We start from the raw sequence: 6819 nt of genomic DNA on the forward strand, positions 1-6819 counted from the left end.
GGTGTAGACGTTCACTCTCTTACCCTTTGACAATTGCAGTGCCCGGACTAAGGCCCATAACTCTGCTCGCTGGGCTGACCAGTGCTGTGGTAAGGAGCTGGCCTCGATAACAGTCCTCTCTGTGACTACAGTATAGCCTGGCAGTCGCTGTCCTAGCTTTACCAGGCTGGTGCCATCAGTGTACAGAGTCCAGTCAGGATTTGAAATTGGCCTGCTCAGAGGTCTGGACGCCTAGCATAGACCTCCTCTAAGACTTCTTGCAATCGTGGGTAGGTCCACCTTTCCCATTGGCAAGGCTCGATATGGACATGGGGGTTTTCGCATAGCAGTCCCTGGTATTGAATAATTCGGGGGTTTGACAGCCATTTTTGGGGGTCTCCTCAAAGGAGGGTGTTGACTTCACGTGGGAACTTTACAATCAGGTCCTGGCCGAAAGTCAGCTTTGCAGCTTCACGTACCAGTAAGGCGACCGTGGCCACTGCCCGCAGACAGCTAGGCCACCTGGTGGCAACGTTATCAAGTCACTTTGAAAGGTAAGCTATTGGCCTGTCCCATGTTCCCAAGGTCTGAGTCAAAACCCCCATGGCTGTTCATCTTTCCCGGTCACATACAAGGTGAACGGTTTGGGGAGGTCTGCCAATCCCAAGGCACGGGCAGAGGTGAATGCTAGTCTTAGCTCCTCAAAGGCTTTCTGCTGTTTCTCAGTCCAGTTTATTGGATTTTCTTCAGGCCCTGTCAGGAGCTCAAATAGGGGCTGGGCTATTTGAGAATACCTTGGAATCCAAATCCTGCAGAATCCAGTGGCCCCTAGGACCTCCCTGACTTGCCGGTGAGTCTTAGGTGTGGGGGGGCCTCAGAATTACTACTTTTCTAGATTGGTCTAGCAACCTTGTGCCTCCCCTTAAGACAAACCCCAAATACCTTACCTCCTCCTTGCAGATTTGTGCCTTTTTCCTCGACACTTGGGATCCTGCCTCTGCCCCCAAGTGGAGGAGCACTGGGGTCCCTTCACAGCATCCTACCCAGGTCTCAGCAGCTAGCAACACGTCGTCCACATATTGCAGGAGCCAACATCCATACCTTTCAGGCTGGAAAGGCTTCAGGTCTGAGGCCAAGGCTTCTCCAAAGATGTTTGGTGTGTTTTTGAATCCTTGCGAGAGGTGTGTCCAAGTGAGCTGCTGCTTATTGCCTCCGATTGCGTCTTCCCATTCAAAGGCAAAAATGGGTTATGATGCAGGTGCTAGGCGTATACGGGAAAAGGCCTCTGTGAGGTCCAAGCAAGTATAGATCCTTGTCTTAGGTGGGAGGAGGCTAAGTAAGGTATAGGGCTTTGGGACAGACAGGTGCAGAGTTACAGTGGCCTGACTGACCAATGTGAGGTCCTGTACGGGCCTATAGTCTTGTCCTCCTTCCTTCTTTACCGGTAAGATTGGTGTGTTCCAGGCTGTTTGACATTCCACCAGGATGCCTGCCTGTTTTAGCCTGCTGATGTGAGGCAGAATCCCGATTCAGGCTCCTATGGGTATTGGGTATTGACGCTTTCTCACCAGGGTGGCGCCAGCTTTGAGTTCTATTATTACAGGGGCTTGGTGTCTAGCTAGCCCAGGGGGGTTATCTTCACCCCAGACCTCAGGGAACAGCTGAGTTAGCCTTCTCTTCAACTCTGTCTCCTGGCCTGTTTATCTCCAGGGGGCTCACGTAGCCTCCATTCGTCTTAAGGGGGCACAGAGAGGGAGAGTAAGTAGGTTGTTGTGCCCACCCGAAAAGTGGGCCTCTCTTCAGGAGAGAAAGTCACCTGTGCTCCCAGTTTGGAGAGTAAGTCTCTCCCCGGCAGGGGCAGTGGGCACTCAGGGATATAGAGGACCTCATGAGTCACTTGGTGACCCCCATCTGACATTTCCTGGGCTGGCAAAATGACTTAACCATTTCTTCTCCCGAAACCCAGTTACGGCGGCGGTCCTTTTAGACAGTGGTGCCACGGCTTTAATTACCAGGGACAATTCTGCCCGGTGTCCACCATAAGGTCAATGTCTTGGTTCCCAATTTTTAAAGTTACCGTGGGCTCTCAGGGACCCGAAGTCTTCGAGCCCCGGCATCCCTATTCAGTCTCTATGTTAATGAGTTCTGCAACTCGGAGGGACTTATTCTCCCTTCTTCCTGCTGGGCACTCATTCTTCCAATGACCGAACCCACGGCATCAGGCGCATTGATTTGGCTGTAATGAAGCCAGTGGCCTCCATTGGGACCAGTTGGAGGGCTGTCCTGACCTCAAAGCTGGGGGGGTTTCTTTGCTTGGGCGGTGGAAAAGTCTTCGGAAGACTTTCCAAGCGCAGCAGCCAACATTGCAAACCTCTCGTCTGTTCTCCTCTGCTCGTCTTTATACCTTTTCTCGTATTTCTTTTCTATTTCCGTGTCCCTATTCTGAAACACCTTATCTGCTATTTCAATCAGCCGAGAACTAGACATGGATAGAACTCCCTTGGGCTTTTGAAGCGTTTGTTTTTTGTCAGGACATGCTTGCGAGATAAATGCTGAATTGATAACAATCTGGGAGCCCGTAGCTTCTGGACCTATGGGTGTATAGAGTCTGTAGGCCTCACAAAGTCTCTCGTAAAATTCGGAAGGTGACTCGTTTCCCTTCTGAACTATTCCGGCCGGTTTAGACACGTCCATCAGCCTCTGGTCTCCACTTTTAAGTCCTTGTGTAATCGTCGTACGTTCTGTCTAATTGGATTTTTCCTTCCTCTGTATTGAAATCCCAAATAGGTCTGTCAGTGGGGAAGCCTTGCTCTATCCACCTCTGTGGGTTAGCAGTGCCCTCAGGAACCATCTCCTGTAGCCATTTCCTTGCCTCAGTGTTGATCCTATATCTCTCTTCTGTACTGAAGAGAGATGCTAGTAATTGCATTATATCATCCCAGGTTGGTCAATGAGTGTGGAAAATAGTCTCCATTAGTCTAGTCACGCCCTGGGGTTCCACCGAGTAAGAGGGGGTGTGCTTTTGCCAGTTCAGTGTATCGTTGATGAAAAGGGCTGATAGTAACAGGTTACAGGAGTTTGGTGATAGTTACATCCTCCCCTGTCACTGGGGGTTGCTGAGCTTCTCTGAGGGGCATCTGCAAGGGTATCTTTTCCTCTGGCTCTTTGGCAGAGCAGAGCCTTTGTTTAATCCCAGTGGTTCCTCCCCCTTGTCTGGGAGTACTTACCGGGAGTGGAGGGTAGAGTCTAGGGAACGTAGGGGCAGCATCTGGGCTTGTAGAGTCCGGTGGGCTCATTGTCCCTCCAGCTGAGGCTGGAGCCTGCTGGGTGGGTTGGTGGGGGGAGGGGGGGAGCTGTGGCTCTACAACCTGTGGAGCTTTGGGACTGTTGAGGAGTCTGGGAGGCTTACTGGTCTTGGGCTGGTTCCTCCGGATGGGCCTCTGGTGGCCACGGTGCTACTAGCTGGCGGAACCATCATCCAATACGAGGTGGGGAAGCTCATCTCCTTCAGGGTCCTTCAGGGTCCTTCAGAGTACATCATGAGAAATGCTGGGCTGGAAGAAGCATAAGCTGCAATCAAGATGCCGGGAGAAATCTCAATAACCTCAGATATGCAGATGACACCACCCTTATGGCAGAAAGTGAAGAGGAACTAAAAAGCCTCTTGATGAAGGTGAAAGAGGAGAGTGAAAATGTTGGCTTAAAACTCAACATTCAGAAAACGAAGATCATGGCATCCAGTCCCATCACTTCATGGCAAATAGATGGGGAAACAGTGGAAACAGTGTTAGACTTTATTTTTTTGAGCTCCAAAATCACTGCAGATGGTGACTGCAGTCATGAAATTAAAAGATGCTTACTCGCTGGAAGAAAAGTTATGACCAACCTAGATAGCATATTGAAAAGCAGAGACATTACTTTGCCAGCAAAGGTCCGTCTAGTCAAGGCTATGGTTTTTCCTGTGATCATGTATGGATGTGAGAGTTGGACTGTGAAGAAGGCTGAGTGCTGAAGAATTGATGCTTTTGAACTGTGGTGTTGGAGAAGACTCTTGAGGGTCCCTTGGACTGCAAGGAGATCCAACCAGTCCATTCTGAAGGAGATCAGCCCTGGGATTTCTTTGGAAGGAATGACGCTAAAGCTGAAACTCCAGTACTTTGGCCACCTCATGCGAAGAGTTGACTCATTGGAAAAGACTCTGATGCTGGGAGGGATTGGGGGCAGGAGGAGAAGGGGACGACAGAGGATGAGATGGCTGGATGGCATCACTGACTCGATGGACGTGAGTCTGGGTGAACTCTGGGAGTTGGTGATGGACAGGGAGGCCTGGCGTGCTGCGATTCATGGGGTCGCAAAGAGTTGGACACGACTGAGTGACTGAACTGACTGAAAATTTCCTCTTCATCCTTGGTTACCTTTTGGGCCATCAAGATTTTTCCTCCCCCGCCATGAGTGTAAAAACAGGCCCATTTGGGGCAGGGGGGCAGGGGGTTGTTCTTGGGCTATTCCCAGCCAAGAGTCTATGTACGGGAACTGGTTGGGGTGTCCATGCTTTCCCGTAACTATACCATAGACTGCCTTTATGACATTTAAGTCCATAATTCCCTCTGATGGCCTGCTAACTCCCACTGAAGGCCATTCGACTTCACAAAGCGTACGGAGCCAGCCGGGTGTCATTTTCCTCCCATCGTCTCCATCGAATCCTTTCTTAAAATTCTTAATCATATTCTCCAATACAGTGGCCTTAGATCCATTTCCTCCCATTTTTTTACCCTTGGATTCCCATGTCCCAGCGCCTTCCCCAGAAGCCAATCTACCTTTTCACTGGCAGGGGAGATGATGAGTCACACGGCAGATGGGTACCTCCTGGGGAGGGCAGAATATGAGCGGCGGAAATCGATGGCCTCTTTCTAAAACCCTGTGGTGACAGCTCGGCATATTCCCTAAGACGGCGTGGACACACCTCCTAACTGGCTTTCTTAAACCTAAAGTTCCCTTTCTTTATCCCTGGCACAGCTGTCGACCTGAGTGCCGAGCAGCTATTGTCGCCAACCGAAACCAGTTTCCTATGCGTCTCCCTTCTGGTCCCTCCCAGGGGGGTGATCAGGCCCCCTCTTCCACCCTGCCCGCTGGGCTCCTCCCCACCTGAGCGCTCAGTTCCCTTGCTGCCATTCCCTACCTGCCAAAGCAAGGAAACCGGGCGTTGAAAGGCCGAATTCTTACACAGGGCAGGGCGCCTTCCCCCCTCTAGGAGATTCAAGCCTCAAAGCCTCAGGGTGGCCTCAAATGAGACCTGTCCCTCAAACCGAGGAGTTTCCCAGCCAATGCATCAAATGTTACAGCCATGCATTCCAGGAAGCAAACTGACTCAGAAGGACAATGCAGATAGTGGAATGCAGTTTAGTATACTGGCAGACCCAAAGCATTTGACCTCTTAGTCTCCTCTTAGTCAAGGACCCCGACCAGCATTTGTGAAAATTTTTTATACCCCATGTATACATGTCGAAACCCACCACCCCAAATGCCTTGAGACTTACATAAACAAAGGAAGGGTAAATACAATCACAATAACCCCATCATTCATGTCTTATGTGTTCAGACAGTTAATAATCAATAAGCTCACGGTTACATTCCAACCAGTTAATAATCAATAAGCCTGTGGTTACATTCCGATAGATACAGAAAAGATTTATGAAGGCGGTCCCAAGATGGTGTCAGAATAGGACGTGGAGACCATTTTCTCCCCCACAAATTCATCAAAAGAACATTGAAACGCTGAGTAAATTCCACAAAACAACTTCTGAATGCCAGCAGAGGACATCAGACACCCAGAAAAGCAGCCCATTGTCTTCGAAAGGAGGTAGGCAAAAATATAAAGACAAAAAAAGAGACAAAAGAGGGAGGGACGGAGCTCCATCCCAGGAAGGGAGTCTTAAAAAGAGAGAATTTTCCAAACACGAGGAAACACTCTCACTGCCGAATCTGTGGCGAGCCTTGGAAGCACAGAGGGCAACATAACAGGGAGGAAAAATAAATAAATAATTAAAACCCACAGATTACCGGCCCAATTGTAACTCCCCCAGCGGAGAAGCAGCGCAGACGCCTGCACCCACCACTAGCAAGTGGGGGCTTTGCAGGGAGGTGCGGGCTGCATTGCTTAGAGTAAGGACCAGGCCTGAATGCCCCGAGGGCAATCTGAGCTAACTAACTTGGGCTAGCAAACCAGACTGCGGGATAGCTACCACGCACAAAGCCCTAATCTAAGACACCGCCAGGCCGGAGCACAAAACAAAGGACTGAACTGAGCTAGCCGGCTGCAGACCATCCTCCTCCGGTGACAGGCAGCCAGAGCCGGAAGGGAGCACTTGCAGCCCCAGAGAGACATTATCTACCAAACTGCAAGCAGGCTTCTTTGCTAACTAAGACTTATTGGGGTTCTGGACATCTGCCTGCGAAGGTGCACCGGTTGTACACCCAGAAAACCGAGTGGCAGGGATGGGGGAGGCGATAAGTCACAGCGACTGTGCTCGCCAAACACCTCATCACCTGAGCTGCTCGGACACAAAACGCTGGCCCAACCGAGTCTCTGCCTCTGAGGACTCCCCGAGTGCCTGAACCTGAGCGGCTTAGACCTGGGAGGTGCATGCAGTCCAGGGCTGGCCTCGGAGGGTTCCCAGTGGAGCAACCTAAAGCCTGAGCAGTGTGGGCAGGGAGGGCACACGCGCCGTGAGTGGGGGCAGGCCCAATGCAGCTGAGACACTGTGAGCACACGCCAGTGTTATTTGTTTGCAGCGTCCCTCCCTCCCCACAGCGCAACTGAACAAGGGAGCCTAGAAAAGT

This window comes from Bison bison, unplaced genomic scaffold (assembly GCF_000754665.1).
Source record: "Bison bison bison isolate TAMUID 2011002044 unplaced genomic scaffold, Bison_UMD1.0 scf7180017864038, whole genome shotgun sequence".
NCBI classification, from domain to species: domain Eukaryota; kingdom Metazoa; phylum Chordata; class Mammalia; order Artiodactyla; family Bovidae; genus Bison; species Bison bison.